The sequence below is a fragment of the Aquila chrysaetos genome, chromosome 2 (assembly GCF_900496995.4).
Source record: "Aquila chrysaetos chrysaetos chromosome 2, bAquChr1.4, whole genome shotgun sequence".
Taxonomy (NCBI): Eukaryota; Metazoa; Chordata; class Aves; order Accipitriformes; family Accipitridae; genus Aquila; species Aquila chrysaetos.
This window is the reverse complement of record NC_044005.1, coordinates 31,633,394-31,655,506: the sequence shown is the minus strand read 5'-3', so window position 1 is coordinate 31,655,506 and position 22,113 is coordinate 31,633,394. Positions and strand designations below refer to the sequence as shown.

The window sequence follows — 22,113 nt, the reverse complement described above, 5'->3', positions numbered from 1 at the left end:
CCAGGAGCTTGAAGTAATCCATCCCCAGAAAAACTGTGCTTCCTATGTGAAGAGTTTTAGCCTTGCAGCTGACAATTGACTTCTGAAAAACCTGCTGACTGCTTTCTGTCTGGATCTTGTGGGAGCCTGTGATACGATGGACCCTGCCCATTTAAACCAGGAGCACAGCTTACAGAATTTACTGTTTCAGTAAACTATGTAAAGATACCAGAAATTACTTTGGTGGCTGTGTTCAAAAACTTAATTTGCAGTCTTTACACTGCCTCTGGAGACAGATTTCATTTGTGCCCAGCTTTATAGCTGGATCTTCAGGTCTGTTGTGTGAGCATGCACTGGTCAATTTGGGGTTTGTTTTTTTTTTTTTTTTTTATATTAGTAAATACAGGGTTTTAGTACTTTAAACATTCTTCTCTTTCCTCTCCAAACTAGTTTTCTGGCTTTGCTGTACTAGCAGTCCTAAGCTCTCTGTTACCATTAAAACCTCAGATTTACCTCTCTATCTCTGTAACAGCGTGCTCATCACACTTCTTCCCTTCTGACACAACCCAAGTTATGGCATGCTGGTTTTTGTTACACGGCCCTTTATCCCTGAATACTTCTTGTGGAATTTGGAATGTAGAAGGTTGTACAAGAAGTCTCCATGGTTAATCTAAAGGCAAACAATGTTGAAAGTAAGCTGGCTCTTTGGCAGGCTTAATTTATAGCCTGTCACTATGCCCTTCACATCCGCAAAGGTCCCTCAAAGGCCTGTGCTTAAAGGAAAGGCTATGCCTGGCTCAGTGAGTCTTTTAAGTAAAATAGTACCAGCAGCATTCATGTTGCTAATAAATGTTTTAGGTGGCTGCATGGAGGACCAGGGAGTTTTGGAACTTGTAGCCTCTTGTTTGTTAGTAAGCCTCAGGCAGGGCCGGCTGGCAGGGCAGCGCCAACAGCAGCGCCAGCCTCCGGCACAGCAGCTCCAGCTTCCCTGTCTCTGGACTGGCAATTCTTCATTGGGATCTACCTTCCCCTTTAGGTAAGTAAAAGCAGCACAAGGCTGAGTTTCAAGTGCTGTACTCGTTCTCAGGAAGAAAATAAGCAATTTGGTCTTCAGCTGTGGAAAACTGGCACATCTGTCTTTCAGGAGGTGTAGGCAAATCTTACAAATGGTTGCATATACTTGTCACTTAAGAATTAATTCAGAGTTTGAAACAATAACCCTTTGCTTGCTTGTTTTAATTCAAAGGTTTTAGAATATTTAGATGGATATTTTGTGAATTAATGATGAATTTAGTGCCTTTGTTTTTCAGAATTAGACACTTTTTTAAAAGGAAACAGAATGAGGAAAAGAAACCTCTGGAGACCACCACTTGATTTAAGTGCCCTTACTAGTATAACGCTATCTGATACAAATCAATATTTCTTTCCTCTGTTAGAAGAAAATTTTGCTAACATTGATGGTATTTACATCAATCTGAGTGGAATGTAAAATAGCTTTTTCCCCAAAGCACATCAGTACTTCAGATAATAGGAACACTGCTATCATTCAGTTACAGAGCCAACACTGCTACGCATACAAAGCTCCATGACTAGAGTTGAAAAAAGCGCAGCACTTATCTTTTCACTTAAATGATATAGTCCAAAATGGAATTGCTTAATGGTTAGTCCAGTGTGTTGACTGGAGCAACCCTGAGAGTAAAAAGTTTATAAGTAGGTACATAGGAGCTAACTTCAAAACTATCACAACTAAGTTCTTCAGATCTGAAATAAAAGGTGTTGGGCCAAAATGACCTCCTATCCCTTGTTACTGGCAGTCATTGGAAAGACCTGCTTGCTCTCTTTGTGTGGATGATTTGTTCATTGTTACTCATTGCTGACAGATGGCCCTGGCTCATCAAAAGTCAAGCTTGGTCAGTGTTCTAGTGTTATGGAAAAATTAGCCACAGTGGCGATGATTTCTCTGTAACTTCAGAGATCAGAGAAAATGTTAGTAATTTTCTTGCAGTGAAGCAGTAGATTATTTGACCCACTTCTGTTTCGTTTGGAAATGGTTTAGTGACCCTACTCCATGTAGAAATCTCGGTCCTTTTCAGCAACATTTAAATATATTCTGTTCCTTAATGTGGTCACATGTCACTGAGACACACATGACCTCCTTCAGCGGCATCCAAAAATCTGCATGTTTAATCTACCAATGCATCAATCTTTTTTTCCAAAATTATAAACCCTTAGGTAGTTCAATTGCCACAAGAATTTGAAATTCTAATTACCAACTTCGTAGCTTTCCCTTTATCTGCCAGTGTCTTTCCCCTTCTGAAAACCAAGCAGGACCAAATTTTACATTTTTTAAATGTTATATTGAACTTACCTCAGCTCCTTCTCATAACTGCATAGGTTGGCTTTCTTGGTTTGGCAATGGAGGAGTGATCTTTATCCCATGAAACCAGACATCCCCAAAAGCCTCAGGACTATCAGTCTCGAGTCCTACTTCAGTCTTCCCATCTCATGGGCGTGCATTCCTATTTTTGGCAATCTAAGGGGTAGATCATATATACAATGCTTTTAAAGAAAATTGCTTTTTAGCACCTCAGCATGGACATGCAATGTAACTATTATTTACTGCTTCAAATTCTTACTTGTATTATGTATGCATCATGAAAATAAATGGATGAAAATGAAGCGCCAGAGAGGTGTGTAGCTTCCCTTAAGAATTGGTGTGGATTCTTTCCATATTTGCTGGGAGGTTTTGTTTGGATGTAGTAGTAATAACCTGATATGAATACAACTCTCCATAGTCCTTCCTATAGCTAAAACCACACACCCCCTTTCTCCCTCCCTGAAATAAATTTGTATCTTCCCTCTACATATAGACCTTCAAAGGTTTTGAAATTCTATAGAAGATTTAACAAATAAGAGCATTACTTCTACTTCATTTTGGAGAGTAAAATTACAGGTCAGCTCAAATAATTTTTTCTGTGGTGGACTTAACCGAGCTGTTTAATTTACTCCCTGAAATGAACTAGGACCATTTGTGCATTCAGCTACAATGGCAAAGCTTTTTCGGTTCTTACTGCTTCTGTAACAAGGAGAATAATTGCAACTCCTTGTGTAAGGTACCAAATTTGGCACCTTATATATGAATGACATCAGGCGCTCTGCTCTGAAACATTTATTGCAATGCAAGCATAGCATTAAATTGATTTAAAAATAGAATCCAAGCATTCAATCTGATATATGCCTCTCAAAAGACTTTTTAAACCATAAATCAACACACAGTTTTTATCTGTTTCAGATGCAAACAACTGAGTTTATAGACTTTTTCTAGACCACAAATATGCACCATGTGAAACAGATTGAATAAGGGCAACATTTTCTTCCATCTATAAATCCCATATGATTGCTGTCTTCCTACTTGGTTTGTTTGTTCTTTTATGCGTCCGTGTTTTCTGTAATGTGTTCATAACAAAGACTATCAGATCACGTCACAAAACGATGCAAGGGAGAGATATCAGCCAAAGATGATGGATTACGACACAAAATGTTTCACCAGCAAGCGCACGATTTTTTTGTGTGGAGCTTGTATATTAGCAAAACTAATTGTTGTATTGCTAGTTTTGGTAGCACTGAAATAAACCCTCTCTTTTTGTATGTGAATGAAGTGAAACACTGCTGGTTGCAATATTTTCTTCAGATTCCCTTACCCGTGTATTCCAGTCCTCAAGCAGGATCTCTTTTGCTTCATTTTCCTGGGATTGTTGACAGCTAAACTACTGAGCTCCAACTGGGATGTGAATTCACCCTTGAACTAGAACATCGATCCATTTCCTGTAGATCATTAATCAGCCATGGGCCCTCTTCATTCAGATATAGTTTGAATTGGTAACTCACAGGGAAAGATACCTACTTCTAAACGTCGTCCATCCAGCTGCAGTGCTGAGGATATTTTTTTTTAATTCCCTGTGAAAAAAGCTTTGGCTAGCCAGCCTTCCATCACTGTAACCACACTCTGATGAGTTCTTTAAAAGCAAACAACATGAAGATAAGCGCTACTACACAGGAAAGGTTAACTATATAAATCTACCTTCTGTGGGTTTTATATCTCCCATCAGTCTGGAAGCCACCTTTTACATATGAGGGATATGTGGTAGTTTGAAGGAGAAGAGGGAGGAAAAACAAACAAATAAACAACTGGAAATCCTCTAGGAGTAAGTGCCAAAGAAGACACACACACTTGTTTGTAGACCCTCGCTGTATGCTGTGGGATTGTTCTACAACTCTTATTGGGAAATCATATAAGTCTTTGCTAGCCACGTCACCAGCTTTCTGATGGTTCTGCAGACCACGTTTCTCCCCAGGGGAAGAATCTGGTCCGTTAACCTTGCCTTGCATAGGGCAAGAAAAAGCAGTGTTATTACCAACCCAGGGCTCTCAGGAGAAGAGTGAGTGCTCATGTCTTTAGCCACACTCGCTCCTCGCTGGAAAAGTTCCATTTCTGCAGGCTCAGGGCCCAGCATGAAAACAGGTGAACCAAAAAGAGGTCACCCTTCTGCAGAGCAAGTGCATTTTTTTTTTTCCCGTGATAAAAATCTCTCACTTATTAGTTAGAATTAAGTTTCTGTCTTTTTTTCCTTACCTCTCCCCCTCAATTCACTGCAATACCAATGATCAAAAGCACAGTCCCTATACTTTAGGATGGGATCCAGCTTAGTCACACAGTCAGTGAAAACCTGATGAAAACTGATGGAGTTTTATAATTGTGGCACTCGAACCATGAACACCAAATCCTCAATGTTTTCCAAATTCTTTTTCCTCCTTTAGGTGTCATTAGTAATTTGTTCTGCTGTTCTCCTGGCCTGGCCTGGCTTCCCTATGTGCAGTCTCTATATGGTCAGGATCTGGGCTTCAAGTGCCAAGCTCACCAACATCCTAGCCAGGCTTTCTACAAAGCCTGACAGTTTTTAAAGTCCATTCATCAACACTGGCGTGAGCCCTGAATTACATAAGGGCCTTAGAAACCTGTTCCAGTGTCCCAGCAGAGACAAGGATTTAGCCCCAAAATGCTCGTATTCATACCTCAAAGGAAACAGATAGTTCCCTTCCCAAACCCACAGAAATATTTGTACATCTAAAGTTCCTGAAGCAAAAACACATCAGATTTAGAAGAATCTTTTGGCACAAGATGACCTTGCTTTCTGTTACCTATTTCTAATAAACACTCATTTTGGGAATGAAAACAGTGCTAAGAAAATAAATGCAACTCTGGCTGACTTAGATCCAGAAAGGATGAAACCTGGACTGCATTCTTTGGAAATTTTCACAGTAAGAAATCAAGGACAAATGTCTCTCTCATTTAGTTAATGTCGCATTTTGATGCTCTTCACATATATATATATATATATTTTTTTTTTTTTTTACAATGACAATAGAAAAGCTAAATGACCTCAAAGGTTATTCACTGAAAGGCAATCTTACTCTAGCCTCCTCCTGCCTTTTACTTAAAATTATTACATTAAAGGGATTCCATTCTGTTCAAGTGTTTTTACTGATTCCCCCAAATTTACCCCTTCTGTACACAATATTCCCATTTTTCTGATCATGCCTAGAGCTCCTAAATCTAAGAAGGCTTCCACTTCTGCAGCTGCATCCTAAAGAAGTCTGTAAGTGAGCAGCCACTGTGCCCAAGTCCAGCTTCTGAAACAGGTTTGTTGGTTTGGGGTTTCTTCCCTCCTCACAATGGAGGTAAAACCAGAAAGGGATGGCAGGACTGATTGCAATTTGCAGATGCATCTTGATTACCACCTTAATTTCCCTTGCTCATTGGAGAACAATTTTAGCCGTGTCTGTCACCTCCCGACTGCCAGAGCTGCGAGCCTCAGCGCAGCACAGCCTGGATCTCAGCTTGCAGCACGCAGATGGTCTGCGGTAAAGACTCCGGCAGCGCATCCGGAGCTCGAGGAGCGGCGTTCGGTAAGGCCCAGTGCCGTGGCCTAAGCCAGACAGCACAGAAAGCGTTGCCGCCCGAGTAGGGAACTTGGCTGGCATCAGTAAGGGCCAGGAGGGACGATGGAAGAGGCAGGTCCAGATAAGCCACCTTCCTTCTCCCAGCTGAAGGCCCCGATCGGAAGGTGTTGTGATGATACAAGCAGGAGAAAGGGTTCATGGGGCTGGCAGAGTTTGGGGCTAACTTATTTGGTTTACGGAAAGCTCTGGAACAGTCAAATATCAAATGCTCATTGTTCAATGTGACCACAGGTGAGGATTGGTAACCAAAGGGGTTTCAGCCAGTCTTATAAAGGGAAAATGGACAATCAGGCCCTTCCCAAAGCACCAAGTTGTAGAGATTGCTCAGGCAGCAGTGTGGGAAGGGGGAGGGATGATAAAAGGACTCCAGCACAAGTCCAAGAGGGAGATTATCCCCTAAAACAAAAGGCAAGGACAGAAAGTAATGCTATAGGTCAGCAAGCCTACAGAGACACACTACACAGGGTCCCACGCTCTTTCCGCAGTAGCCGTGAGTAGAAGAGGACCTGGCCATAATAGTGGGCCCCACCAGGAGATGGTCCAAGGATAGGGGCCACTTCTCTCCCTTCCTCTTCTCTCCTTCACAAGAGGATGGCAGGAGAAGAGCAGGGCACTGAGCCATGAACCTTTAGCAATCATGTATGGTTGGTAGCATCTGTCACCAAACGGAGCCGGGATGGAGACTCCAGCATCCAAAAAAATCACATCCTGCCGAGTCAGGGATGAGACTGGGGACACACTGGCATCCTTCACTAGAAGAATCGGCTACCAAGGAACTAGTGAATAAATTCATGTATTTAGGCACAGTACTGAATACCACGAAAACTGAAGGCTGCCTACCCAAAGAGTATTTGCGGATTTGTTGTTAACAGAAGCTATAAGCACCAAGAAAACACAGGTCAAATGACCACAGGTGGCTCCGAGATCTTGCACGCTGTTTGGTGCCACAGCTACAGTTCCACTGTATAAAACTAAATCATCTTTTGCTGCAAATAGCACTACAGCTATTTCGACAGGAAGCACAAGAAAACATCAGTTTATGCCAGCTGGCTGCCTTGCGATGCGTACATTCAGGTTCCCAAGTCTTTTGGAGAGACTGGTACTCCTACAAGAATGTGCAACTCTATGTCAATCAAATTCTTGAAAAATAAAAGACCAACAGTCAAGGAATATTTACCTGCAGTATCTTGAGCCATTTCGCATGTTCTTTTTTTCATCCCCAAATTCATCAAGACTCATCAGAAACATTGGTACCTTACGTACAACAATGGCAGACATGCAACATATATTTCCACACACATAAGGGCAGTAGCAAATTTCACGATTAAACACAAAACATGGGTCTGGAATCTTAACATTTTCCATATCACAGTTATAATTAGATAAATCTGTTGTCTTCCTTATGCAAGTACTTTTATTGTATTTGATACTTGAAAGGTCTGAACACGTCTAAATTTAAGAAGTCAGTAGGTCAGTTGTTTTGAAATGGGAAAAGAGTTGACATGATGATGTGAATTAAAATAAAATTATTACTAATCAGATGGCATCAAGTTGTTTTACTTACTATCTACATTAAACCTGACTGGTAGGTGGGTATTATGAGCCATACTTAAAATGGAATGCAATTAACTTATTAAAACAATAATTTAAAAAAAAAAATCTATTTCAAAAGTGTTTTTCATAACTTGGTATTCCTTTTTCCATTCCCCACTGTGATCAGAATTTAACTGTCTGAAAGTTCATCTGGCAGCGGAAATGTTATTTCCAGTTTGCCTACAGATACAGTCATTTCTCAGGGGCTGGCTCATAGCAGACGCTTTTGTAGATAGTCTTTAAACTTTGCCATTTCAGAGGCAAACACTCTTGATCAAAGGATGAATAAAAAGAAAGGCCTCGGGAGATTCCTTCTCCGCTGACTACCTCCAAAGGGTCCTGTCGGGTTACGAGCTCTCTGAATCTCAAAGCTACCTTTAGTTTCTATTTTTATCTTCTAAATTTCTAGACCTGTACACCTAAAAGCAACTACAAAGCTTCCTTGTAGAATAGGCATACCTCATCTTATTTCACACACTAATTTTAAGGAGAGAGGGAAGGGGAGTTGTGGATGGAAGCCAATGCCATAGCATAAGCTCCCAATTGATATGGTCATCTCCTCCATAGGACGGTGTCATTGCTCCATGGACCACAGAAGAGGGTATGTTTGTAGGCAAAATACACGGTACTTGCTTTGAGGGCTGTGGCTGAAGAACAGAACCTAGAGAGCAGCAGACATTTAGAGTGACAGTACAAAGAGCAAAGGGAAAACGCACCACAGCCGTGTGCGTGAACACCATCCTTTTTCAGAGAGTGAGGCAACAGCATCGGTGCAACTGAAAGAATGGCAAGGCAGTAAGGAGCCGTATGCATGGTAGGAAAGAAACGGCTAAGAGGGGTAAACAGCCACCATTTGAGTTAGATTAGCTCTTAAATGGAGTCTCTTAGAAGAAAAGATGTAAAAGAAAGTACAGGCACGCACGCATACAAAATTATCCTTGTAAGAGGAAAGTTTTTCCTACTACAAGAGAAAAGGGCCCTATTCTACTGAAATGAAATACAGGCTATTTAACAAGACTTAACAAAAAAGAAAAAAGACCATCTGAGAACAATGTATCTATTATAGCCTTGTTTTCCAGCAGATGTTTTGAGGTGACACAGAACAGCTTAGTAGCTGGGTGTTCTGTTTTAAAGTCCATGCTGTGAGTCGTTCCGGAACAGAGCTATTTTGGCTATACAGGGCTTTTAAATTACCATTTTCAAAGTGTACTTAAGCTGGTAAGCTATGTGTAGCTAAAGACTTTTGTTTGAGGAAGAAGGGCAGGGGGCCAAGAAAGGTACCTCCAAAAGGAAAATGGGCTTTATTAAATCAAAGTGCACAAACAGTACTAATCTTATCTGTTTTTCATACATCTCTCTGCAGCGTTACTGAAATAATGTATTTCACTTGAATTCAAAACTAACATTTCTAGCATGTAAAAAAAGAGCTTTTGCTTTGCAAAAATATTTTTGCAACAATCAGGTGTCTGAATGCACTTCCCAAAGAATGAGCACGAGGTGAATAGTGATGCTATAAACTACGTTTGACCTTTAAACAGCTTTCATTTTGAAACGGGCCTTCGCTGAAGCAATGGCACTATTCATGATGAAAAATTAAGCAAAATTGTTCAGCATGAACTTAGTTTCCAGAAGTTTGAAGAAATGAACTGCTATTTAAGCAGGAAGAAACGCAAGAATTTCCCCAACGTCATTAATTCTTCCTATTTGACAAAAGGCCTGGGAGCAGCCACGTGGCCAGTCTGCAGGTACCTCTGCAGCACTCAGGCTGTAGGCAGTCAGTGTTCTCCTTACACCCACAGCTTATGCAGGTTTGTGGGCAGGAAAACACAACATTATTTTACTCATACCCCACGGTAAATGTATTGCTGCCAGCCTCTGTGCTTGACTGGCACCTTTCACATAAACACAATTGAACTATTTCTAGTGCTTGTCTTACCCATCATTGCCTGAAAAACCCTTGCCCAAAACACCCTTGTCCTGATGCTGCTCCATCATCAACGCTTTTACAGGATGAAACTAATATAACGTAACGTCAAATCTCCCTTCAGTGCCAGTAGCAGTAAAATATTCAAGTACATATGCTATAATTTAAAATACAGATATGTGTTTATGAAGAAAGTTGCTTGTGGCCAGCAATATTTGCTGTCGCACTATTATTTCTGCCCACAGTAAACACTTGGAAAAGAGCATTTTCATTCTGAGGTTGAATACACAAAGCTGTGTCGTGTTCAAGCAGTGCCCTTATGAAAAGACACCCATCCAGAAGTTGTAGAGCTACCTCTGAAGGTGCTTAGTTTATCTGAAGTCCTGAATTAATACCATAAGTTTTCGAATGCATCACGTTTCTAGTAAAAAGTCCAAACATTTGAGAATAATCAGCTGAAATAAATCTATTTAAAATCCCACAAATTACAGCCACAATGCAAGTCACAGGAGAAAGGTAGCTTTCTATAGTTCCTGTCTGAAGGGTGAAGCAGTCCTGGCACAAACGGGATATTGCCCAGCTGCATATCCCCTCGCAGTGCCCACGCTCCTGAGGACACTCCACTTCCATCAGCCTCTTTGGTAAGCACCCGTGCATGCGCTGCAACAAGCGGACACGCAGGAAGCCACCACGTTCTGCTGTTTAGTTGGCCAGAAACTACACAAGCGCATAATTGCTGCAGCTATTAAAACCTTTGATGATCAGTTTAATTATTTCCATCCATAACAAAGAAATCACAGACACCACCACTGCCAACTGTCCCCCCCCAAAACTATTCCTATCTTTACGAATAGTTCACTAGGAAAATTTTAACAACATTAAATGTTAATAACATAGGGCACTTAAAACTATTTTCAACCAGGTCTGTTGCCTGTTTGTATTCATTGTCACCAGCTATCATGTGCTCTAAAGGCTTGTAACTTGAGGTCAAAGTCAGACATTTGCAAACTACTTAGATTTAACTAAAACGTGCACAGGCTTTATATAAAAACATATTTTTCGAAAGAGCTCATTACTATCTTAGTTCTGCTGCAAATGAAGTCAACAAAACACAGGAAACAGCAACAGTCATATCAGCAAGACCAGGCAATCCATCCAGCCCGGTCAGTAGCAGCAGCTTCAGAGACAAAACATTTCTACAGCCCAGAACTTGGTTCTAATGCAGATTTCCATCTGCTGGATGACTGGTGGCAACAAATTAGTCCAAGCTATCAATATTTCATAAGCCATAATCAAAAACCTTGCCATTACAATTACTGTATTTGAGCATTTGATCTCATTGACACTTTGCAGATATGACATCTGTGTCCGAGCTTGCTTTTTTTTTTTTTTTTAATCACAAGTTTAATGGTAACATCCAATTCTTGATAATTCCTAATATACAAGCATATAACACACAAACATTTTCTCCAATGAAAACCACGATGCCAACTGCAAGTTTAGAGTTACATATTTGCAGACACCGAGGACAGTACAATATATACCTCTGCCCATGAGACGAGGTAGTGAAAGATGGACACAACAAAATCCCAATCACCTCTCTTGCTTCCTCACAGTTGAATAAAAGAGCAGAAATGAGTCTTCTAAAAACCAAACGCTTTGACAGCTGTGGAAAACCAACCCAAAATTTAAAAGGATGGCTGCCACTGCCAATGGGTCCTTGAGATATTGTGCACCACCACGACAGACAGAAAAGATATGCAGTTTAAATGCAAGTACACATTTAGGGTCTTTTTATTTTCTTGAAAGTGCAAACTGCATACTCTTGTTAATCCTAACTGTGGCTTTTATCATTTCAGCATTTATTACGCTACCCCTAGGAAACTAAGGAGACATACTAAAATTATTTCACTCTTAATGCTAACGATATCACCCATTGCTGACTTGCTAATTTTCTCCAAATGACTCTACCAAGTTCTCTTTTCCTCTCTAATTTCTTTTCTCTGCTGGCTCCCCAGACATTTTCACACACAGATTTTCTTTCTCACTTACAAATCTCCACTTGGCATTCACTAAAATACTACAGGACATAGTTAAAAGCCAGAGGATTAAAATCCATTTAAACCAACTTGATAGAAAAGCAAGAACCTGGAGGGGTGGGGGAAGACACTGAACTGTTCTTTACTGACCTAATGGCAAGCGTCTCCCCCTGAGAAGTCCTACAGATTTCAGGTAGAAAGTCCTCCCCCCACCCTCCAAAACCAGCCTCCATGTATGGGAATATTTTTATTTAAATCTACTAGTATCTTAAACAATTCAATCACATGAAATAGGAACCATTAGACATGACAATCTTAAAATACACCCTCTGCCTTCAAATACATATCAGGCAAGCAGAGGTAACGATGCATTTCTCTGCACCTGTTCTTTGCACAGCCATTGAAAGAGATATCCCATCTGCTATCAAAGGGACTAGTCTAGGCCATACCAAAAGAATTTGTTTCAATGAAATTTTCATTAAGGTTAAAGCATGACAGGTTTGAGACCACTTACATTTGAAGAGTGTTAAGTGCCAGGAGGGCAGGGATTTTTGCACTTTCTGAAGGCTGAAAATCAGTAACATAATGAAGCCATGAAGGGAGGACAGGAGAAGGGAATATTAATTTTTTTTTTTCTTCCTCCTCAAACCACTTAAATATTGAAAAGGCTGAGTGATTCACTTTGAATTTACACTTTAAAACCTTAAACGTAAGAAAGCAGGCAAAGGTAAAATTCTAGCGGTAAAAACTCTTTCGTTTCTTGCTGACCCTCACGTAACCCTGCTCCTTGCAGTCAGTCAATAATGCCCTCTGGGCTTTACAAGCTGCACCCCTGGCACTCCACAGCTGTGATATTGCCACAAAATTCATCTTTATCCAAGATGTCAATTGCCCTGCCTGTTTGTGTGCTTTGTATGCAAAAGCTTATGGCACATTCAAAAAATTTAAAGGGTAATACTCACAAATTTGAAACTGGAAGATAAGAGTTTCACAGTCTAGATTGAAAACTAATAACTGAAAACCACACTGAAACAAAATTATTTGACATTTCTGCAGAATTTCCAGAATTTCTACATAGTGCCACAAAACTGAGAGTCAGATTACTGTTACTACCCATGGCTTTGTTTATGAGCCGTTCAGAGCCTTTTACGTATGTGGAAACTGTTCTAACAACAAACTTTTTTCAACCACAAATGCTTAACCATTATCAGTGAGAAGAGTGTCTACTCAACACTACTAGTAGTTGCCAAAGCTAACAGATTAAGTCAATGTACTCATCTGGAAGTTCTATACTGAGCTATTTTGGAGATACAATGAGCCAAGAGAGTTCGGAAAGTGTTCAAGCAGTGAGTTAATCTTATTTTTCTGAAGCAGGAAAATTTCCCAAATGCCTTTTCTAATTTGTCTCAGTTTTCCTCAAATAAAACAAAATAAAAAGGAAGCCTAGTGGAAGATTACAGATGTACCAGATTAATTATTTTGGTCAAGGGGAGGTCAGTGAATATGAAAAATGAAAAGCCAATTTTAAACATGGAGGTAAGGTCAGTTCCTGCAAAGTGAATGTGGAAGAAACACAAAAGCAAATTTATTTAGAAGCCTAAAATACTGTTCTACAGCAATTTTTCATACCTACTACCCCAAACCACAGGAGAGAGAAAAGAAGGTTAATTTCCTAGCAAGTAAGCAAGTAGAACTATTACAAGAATCAGGTACTCTCTCCCTCTTGTCGGCCAAGAGTTTGAGCTCACAGGAAATTCAGGCTGGGGAAAGGGGAGAAATGAAAGGACTCCAGGTTTCAGGGAGAGGAAATTCATCTCTTCCTCTTCCAGAAGCATACGGCTTCTGACTTTTTTGGTCCACCCTGTGGCAAGGAAGATTAAGCCCAGAGTAAGTATAGAACAAATAATCCCAGAGCTGACAAAAAAGGAAAGGTAAAATTCAGTGGGCAGAACAAATCTGAGAATAAATTCATATGCAGAACAAAAGGGACAGATCCGAGCACTAAAGAGAAAAATGAATTGTTTAGTTAATGAGCATCAGGAGAGACCCCCTCCATAACATCTGACAAAGAGATGTTAAAACTTGAATCATGCTTAAAATAAAGCAAAAGTGGTTTGGGAACTAAGATAGGGAAAAAAATTATTACTAGATGTTGTGCAAACTAAATAGCATTCCTAAATTTCATTTGAAAATACTGCGTAGATATTTATCCCAATAAAGGAAAGAATTTTGCTCAGCTCTTGCTGGAGGACCAGTTATTATTGAGACTGTCAGGTGAGAAGTGTTCTTCACAACTTGTTTGAATAAGACAGAGTTTATCAGTAACTTAATAAGAATAATAATCTTGGACCAATGTAATTTAAAAATTCAAACAAACTGTCACTGAGAAATGAGACAAAAATCAAATAAGTAAATAGTGTGACGAAATAAGGATGGAGGGCCACCTACATTCTTCCTGAAACATGACATTTTTTCAATGTCCAATTTTTTTCTGGCTGCTCATGAATTTGGAGTTATCCACATCCTAAAAATGCTCTGTTTTCTGTTAAAGCTTAGTGAGCATAACAATAACAGTAAGTTTTTAATAACATGCACACTAAACATTGCAGCCACGAACAGTCAGTGAAGTTACTTGCCATTATGAGAGATAGTAAAACCAGAATATAAAAAATAACTTTATTTGCACAAACGGATTTTCTTCAATCCCACCTAATTTTTGTTGATGAGCTAGTTATGAGGTTGATGAACATATCGGGGGACATAGGAGAAGAAAAGGGGATTTACACGACAACAATTCCACTGTTGTCAGAGGGCAATATTGGTATTAGTACAAAGTAAAATCTAATGTTTTCACACTGCTTCTGTTTCCATATAAACCCTGTTGCTGCTGTTCTTCAACACACCCTGCAAAGCACTGTCCTTTTTCCTCTAGTTCATTAGTCATTTTTCTCCTGTCTGATTTAACATCAAAAGCATCTGTACTTCCAGGATTTGCCCTTTGCCACATTCCACATTGATCCTCTATTCTCTCCCTGGTATAGCTGACAGCTACTCAGAAGATAGCTGGCGTCAACCAGGACTTAAACCCTGCAAAGAAAGCTTTCTGGAAAAAAAGCCAGAGCTGACCTGATTTATGCAGGGCAAGGACGTCTGCCTTCAGTAGCTAAGGTTAAGGAGAGACCAGTGATCCTGCACTCCAGGCCATCAATCGCTCAGAGCCCTTTGCTCTACAGGGTGTCAGCAGCTCTGAGGGATGCTCCATCATGCAATTCACACCATAGTAACCAGCTGCAACAACAGCAGGATGCAGCAAATGCAAAGAAGAGTCTGGAAAAACTGAGGCTTAATCCCTTATGTCACACTGCTGTGGTCACAGGGCACAAAAGAGGCAGGAAAGTGAACGCTAAACAAGGCTTTGTTGTTAAGATGAGGAGTTGTGGGACTGCTTGTGCACCGAGGAGTACTTCCGTCAGCACTAAAAGAATTTTCAAGGGTATAAACTAATCCAAAGCACTTACCTCAGAAACTGGAGTATTCTTCAGAGCATGTACCAAAACCCAACAGACTTCAGGGCTACCTCTACATTAACTAGAGTAAATCTGGTGACACGGTACTCGAGAGACCTGTCCAGAAGACAACTTTCAGAGCCAAAGATCTGAAAGGACTTTGGCTTGGATTTAGCTCCTGGAACTCTGAAAACTGTAATTTTCATTTTTTCCTCTCCCTCAGTCCCACTGGTCTCAGATTTATATTATGTGGTAATTTTACTCTTTGAGTAAAAAAGATAACCTCTATTAAATATGTTAAGTAAATAGTTTGACTGAAGGATGTAATTGCAGTAAAATGCAACATATAACTAACAATGTCATAGCATAACACAGACCAATCTGGTGAAAGATAAAACAAAAACGCCTTTGGGTGAGTTGCACAAAAAAATGAATCTTGTTAAAATATGGTCTTTGTAATGGTTTCATTTTTATTTCAACATAATCGCTTTCAAATAGGAAGCCCATTGGAAGTGTATGGCTCAAGAGCATTTTGACTGACTGCATGACATCTGGTGGCAAAGAAGTTGAAGATTATACTAATGAAAAGCAGCTAGCAGATCACAGGTAAAGCTGATTTGTTACAGCTGGATCACATAGTTGCCACATGATGCAGATCTGATCTTTCTATCAGTGAAGACTTACACCTGCATGCCTCTCCCCCTCCTCCTTCCCTCCAATCCATCTAAGCAAACTCTGATATGCGAGCTCTGCTGATACCTGGCTAGCTCCCAGCAGAGCTCTCATTCAGGTAGATATAATCAGAGATATGTCAGGGTACAGTACAGTTGGTGGAGGAATCATTCCCAGAGAAGTCAGAAATGTGATTTTCATGGGTTTATAGTGTGACTTTTGCAAGGATCTGAAGAGCAATGGACCTGTTCTAACACTAGAAGGTATAGCATGTGGTGTTCATTCTGCCTCGTTCGTGATGACACACCTAGGCCACGCAGAGAATGCCTTTACTTTGCAGTAAATTCCCTTTACCAAGGCTCACTCCTTTCCACGGTATACAACTGATTAAAAGAGACACCCCACCCCCCTGCAACACACTTCCTACTGCTGATTTTTCACTAGCACCTCTCTCACACTTGTAAACATGCTGTTGAAATTCTCCATTTACTTTACCAGCCTAGGAAACATAATAAAAACAGTTGAAGACTGCGTGCTAGGTAAATTTTCCAAAATTGGTAGAGTTCTAATAAAATCCTTTTAGTCCTTTAATCTTCAAAATAACCCAAGAATGTTTCTTCGATCCTTCCCCAGCTTCTCTACAAAAAAATGAAACAGTCCATTTACACCCTCTCCTTATTTACAAGCTCCCTTTTCTCTATAGAGTTATTTATTCCCGTCTTCCCAGGTATCACAGCCCAAGACGTTTCCTCACATAGAAGACCATAGTCAATAATTCTAGGTGCTACTTAGCTGAAATACTAAATCATCACTAGAAATAAAGCTTTATATAAGAGAATATTTCACAGGAAACTTCATTAGCACTTTGATAACTGAAATCAGCAAAACAAGTGACTGAAAAAGTGCTAAGCTTTGATCTCGTAACTTTTCTCACTGCTCTTTTCTTCCAGTCCTCCTTATTATCCTGCCTCCTGCCATGTTACTTCTTCTCAACCCTTTATCTAAAATACTTAAATGTGCTTTCTCTAAGCATACGATTTCTAGCCTCCATAGACTGAAGCATTTTGGGGGGGAATCAGATTAGCCATGGAAATTTTTAAGCACCAGAGGACCTGAAAACTCAGATAAACAGTTCTATCACAGTCATGAACATCAGTTTCCCAAGTTGGAATTTTTTTTTTTTTTTTTTTACCCAAGCTGATGGATGTTGCAAAATTACCATTTGAAAAAAAGTGGGGTTTTTTATGATACCTACCAAAATTAGCTTCCAATTACTCTAAGAATGTTACATGATTAAAACAGAAATAGCATGAAGGAATATGACAGCTTTTCACTACATGGCCCAACAGGGAAAAAAAGAAACCCAACCATCACTTATATTTAATTATTCTAGGTATGCTATTTCACTGAAACACACTCAAATATGTAATAAGTTCTCATACTTGCCTACGTATTTTACACCTTCTGCTTGCATAAAAAGTGCATTTGGAATTACTAAAAGTCAATAGACTTAGTGCAATATAATATAAAACAAGTAAAACAGACATTGACTTACTGTGAGGCATTTATATCCAAGTCTTCAGAATTACCTTAGATACAGCAATTATTTCAACAGAGATTTAGCAGGAAAAAAAAGTCATTTGAGCCTCAAGGCTTTAGTTCAAGCCTGGAGGACTTCACCTAGCTGGAAAAAAAAAAGAAACTAATTAGCCAAACTATGGAAAGGGTTATGGAACAAACTAGCAGATAAATGGGATCCTCAGCTGAAGTAAATTTCTAGAACTTCATTTATGTCAATCTATACCAGCTGAGGCTGTGTGCCCTGAGATCAAGTGGTCTGCAGCCCCTTCTGCTGGGCAAGGGTTAGCTACCATGTCTGCACACTGCGGTGCTTGAGCTGAAGAAAAAAAAAAGGGGGGGTGGGTGGAAATTAATTTAAGTTCAGTAGAAGCAAAGAGGGGAGATAAGTCACTGCTGTGATACAGTTCTCGCTGGCTGTATCTGTAAGTTAAGGCAGTTATGCTCTACAGTGCATTTTTGAGTCCTGGTCTTAGGTGCACGGTGTAGGGGTCACAGCCCAGCATTAGGGCAAGTGGGTTTCCACAGTCCTGGCTCACTGACTATTCAGGAGAATCATTTGGGGAGGATTTTATCCTCCTCCATGCTCACACGCTTCTAGTTCCTTCTGCAGAAAATAGAATGTGCAACGGGGTAGCGCACATGCTCACAATTTGCCTGAGATATAGACAAGACGCATCAGAGATCGAACCTGCAGAGATTAACTCCTCTACAGTACAGATGCAGCCATTCTTCCCCCCACAAAGTAGGAAGTATTTATGTTAGTACTCAAAAATGTAGCAAAGTGTGATAGCTCTGCATGCCATCCCATTTCAAGCACTACTGACCTTTCATTTTCTGATGTCTTTTTGAACTAAGTTTTCTATATCCCCATTCATAATGTTATATTCTTATGCTGCCACACTAATATTTTACATTTCTATACTGTTTTCGTCAGATGATTTCAATGTAGCATGAGGGTCTATTTGCGCTTTATTTCTGTTTGCCTTGTACCCAGACTTACTACAAGACTGATTGATTTAGAGTAGGACGCAAAATGTATCTTGTAATACCTGCTTGTTTGGCATAGGTACATAAAAATTGTTAAAATGAAGTTAACGGTACCCAGTGCGCAACTATTAGAAGGAATCGGAGAACTGGCACAATCTGCCAGCAGGTAGCACTGCTCTGAACAAGCTGGAACAGGCTGGCACCCAGGGGGTAACACATCCCTCAACAAGCTAGAACAGAGGCTGATCCATGAAAGGAGGAAATGATCCTTTGGACCAGACAGATCTTGACCCACGGAAAAGCGTATATAAACATCAGTGATACACTGTGGAGCTTGGAAAAGCTTAAAGCTTCCCTCAGGGAAAAGCTCTTGAGCCTAGCCATCTCAGTCTCAGAGGGAAGAACCACCAAAGCCATCGGAACCAGCGATGTGGCATCAGACTTGTATCATCGTATACATAAGGACTGACTAATTGATTCATGTCCAGTTTTTAGTAGTTAACAGAAAAATTACCTATTATCTGAGCATAAATAAATGTTTGAAGTTTTGAGGTTTTGTCTGTCTCAGTCTCTCAGAATACTCCCATCATGCTGGTCCCAAATTCACAAATAGTAACAGCAGCACCATGTGCAAGCACTGATGTCTTACAGCAACCTCACCAAACAGGGAATTATTATCCCTATTTTAGATATGAAGAAACTGAGGTGTAGAGAGCTTAGCTGACTTTTTTCCAAACTAGCAAAACTAGTAACGCAGCCCAGTCTCCCAAGAGCTGGCTGCGTGGATCAGCAGAGAGGGCTGATGCAAGCTTTGCAAGAGATGAAGGCTAACAAGACTAGAGGCCTTTGTACTGCTGACGAGGATCTGTGCTGCCAGTCCAGACCACAGCTCCATCTGGCCCTGTCAGAAATCATAGCTTGTCCCGATAATCAGAAAACCACAGAAGGTAGACATTTTCAGTATTCTTGCAAATAAATTGTTTCATCTCTTACTTTGTACATCTCACCAATGCATGAGAAATATAGTCGTTGACCTATTGTGCTCTAATATTTTGTGAATTATTTCTAATTTCTGTGGTAGACTATATCTACATTATAATTCAAGAGTTTCCTAGTAACATCTCATAAACTTTCAAGCATCACTTTTTTCCAGACCACAGAATAACATGATGGCAGAATGTTCTGTAAACCTATATATATATATATATGTATATATATATATGAGAGTGTGTGTGTGTGTGTGTGTGTGTGTGTATGTCTTGCTCTGCCAAGCCTTGTAGCTGTTGGGTGAAGTTCTGGCAGTTTGGCAGACACAGGGCTCTAGGATTAGTTACAAGAGGACATTTGCATATAGATCTGTCTCTATTTATGAAGCCTAAGAAAAGTGTCATTGGATTTTACTTTTGAGAACAAAGTATGAATAACTTCATATAAGCTGAGAAAGTTAAACCTTCTTCTCTTAAGTTAAAAGTCTCTGTTAGGTTTGAGTTAGGTTTTTAGATACATAGACTATATCCATATTTTTAATGACCCATGTTCGCATGGGTGTTCAGATTGTTTCTATGAACAGGAACACAGCCTGTGTATGCTCTGAAGTTTGAATTTGATCTAGACCAATTCTGTTCCCCTTCTCTCTTTTCCCCTGGTGGATTTTTCACTGCTTCCTGATCCAGCTGGCTTGCTTCAGGCTGCAAGTCAGCTTGCATGTAGTGGGTAGCTTGGATTTGACTGCGAGCATCTAGATACACTTACAGTCACCTATTTTAACACTTAGTCACCTCTTTCCAGGAAGGAAACTGGGGCAAGGGAGGCACGTGCAACTAAGGAAGATGGGTCACAGGTTTTAGCAAAGAAAAGTGAAGTGCGATGTTGAAATTCAGAGTATAAATAATCATGACGATGACCATACCTGAGCTGCATTAAAGTTAGTTTGCTTTATCTGACCAGGAACTCCACACCTCTGCTGAATCATACCTACATTGCTGCAGAGCTCCTTCTGAGATGCTTCTGGGAATCAGGAATGTCACTTGTTACAAAAAAACCCAAAATATTTTAAACTGATAGTCAGTATCATCTCCTACCTTTACAGTAAATCATCTCAGAACTCAAGAGCCATTCCTGATCACTAGCACTTACTTTGTGAAGTTTTCTTCTCTTAATTTTAAAAGCCAAATTCAAAGTTTCTTCCAAGTAATTCTCAATATCAGAATCGATCTCAGATGAGCTTAGCCTCTGCTGCCATTTTGAATGAACAGATCAGTGTTAGAAATGTGTTTTTAGAAGCAGTATTTTATAACTGATTGTTGGCTTCTTTCTGTTCATTTTTGTGACTGCCTGTCAACAGATTATTTTTGCAGAGATTACTGGCACTGTAACAGCCTCATCAAAACGGCAACATCATAGACCTCTGTCTTTGACCATACTTGTAAGATGCTTAACTTTCCACTTCTGGCCCACTATCCTCCTTTAAAAAAAAAAAACATGATCCTTCTATTAATATATACTTAATAGTCCACGGAAGTATAACTTCCGATATCTCTGCTCCCTGCATGAAATAACATCTGCACTAAGAAAAGTAGCAAACTCTCTCACCGCTGAAGCTGTATGTATCCTAGTACCAATAATGACAAAACAGTAAAATGAACCCCATTTTTACTGGAATGTCAGTTAACATTTTTCCAAGCATAATAAAACACATCAACTGCAACTTTAATAATTTTACCAGCAGTTCTTTGTTTGAATTTACTTTTAGTATAGCTTTAAAATAATTTTCTCATTAAACAACCTGACATGCAATGGAAGCACCGTAGAAATTATTTTGATACCTACACTGATACCCAGTCAGTTTTGCAGCAAAAGGATCAGGTTTTCTGTCAGCATCTCAACTTTTCTGCGCACAACTTTGCAAACTGGTAACAGTTTGCATGGGGAACTTCGCATCTGACAACCCATTTTACAAATTTCTCCCATTATTCCTGGGCCAAATCCTGTAAGGTTTGTTAACTCCCATGGCACTTGATAGGAGTGACAGGTGGTCAGAGAGTTGGAAATTCATCCCCGTGTAGGTTGGCACCTATTAAACACAAGACCTACTGGTTTTTGATCCCCAGGATCAGTTTCTGACTGCTCTATACATATCATCAGGAGGCTACAGCTGTTGTAGATCCAACAGAGCAGACATGAGCAACCTGATGCCAATCTGGGGAGACAAGGCAATTTGCCTCTCCATGGAGAAGAGGCTGCTGTGCAAAAAATGTGAAACAGGTCAACGTGGAGGAGACAGCTGATGCAACCACAAGAAGGAAATTTCACCTCCTTGGATCCCAGTGCTGGATGTGCCTGTGAACAACCACACTCCTCCACAACAATAGATAAAGGGCAGAGACTAGCTGAAGGGATTTATTGGTATCAAAATGATTCAGGAGAGTTTTATGAATTGAAGCTCGAGAATGAATACAGTTGAGGTCCAGAAGAGAAGGTGTAACCAGACCTTGTACCACAAGACCATGAGACAGGAAGTAGTTGGAAGTTATGGCAGTTCTTAATTTATAACAAGATAAATACAAGCAGTATTTTCATACTAAATAACTGAGCAGGTAAAAATTAAAAGACTATGTGGCTTTTAACACTCAATGAGATGAGATACATCTCCCTCTGCTTCTTTTTCTTTGGGCCCAAAGCTTTTGATTTTACAGTGGTTTCTAAATCTGTCCAGGTTGTCAGCTTGGAGGGCAAGCATTGCTTACTAAGGGCCTACTCAAACTGGATGAATTCATGTTTCCTGTTCTTACACACCTTCACAAGCTTTCTA

At 40.0% G+C, this 22,113-nt stretch overlaps 1 long non-coding RNA gene across 1 annotated transcript in view; it reads right to left on the bottom strand.

Annotated features, from left to right (window-relative positions):
• LOC115352925 overlaps window positions 1-22,113 on the bottom strand; it is a 47,403-nt gene that overhangs the window by 14,920 nt on the left and 10,370 nt on the right. Inside the window, exons 3-4 of the long non-coding RNA XR_003927332.2 lie at window positions 17,290-17,418; window positions 2,348-2,512 (exon numbers count right to left, since the gene is read on the bottom strand). This is a non-coding gene — a long non-coding RNA (uncharacterized LOC115352925). The remainder of the gene's footprint in view (window positions 1-2,347; window positions 2,513-17,289; window positions 17,419-22,113) is intronic.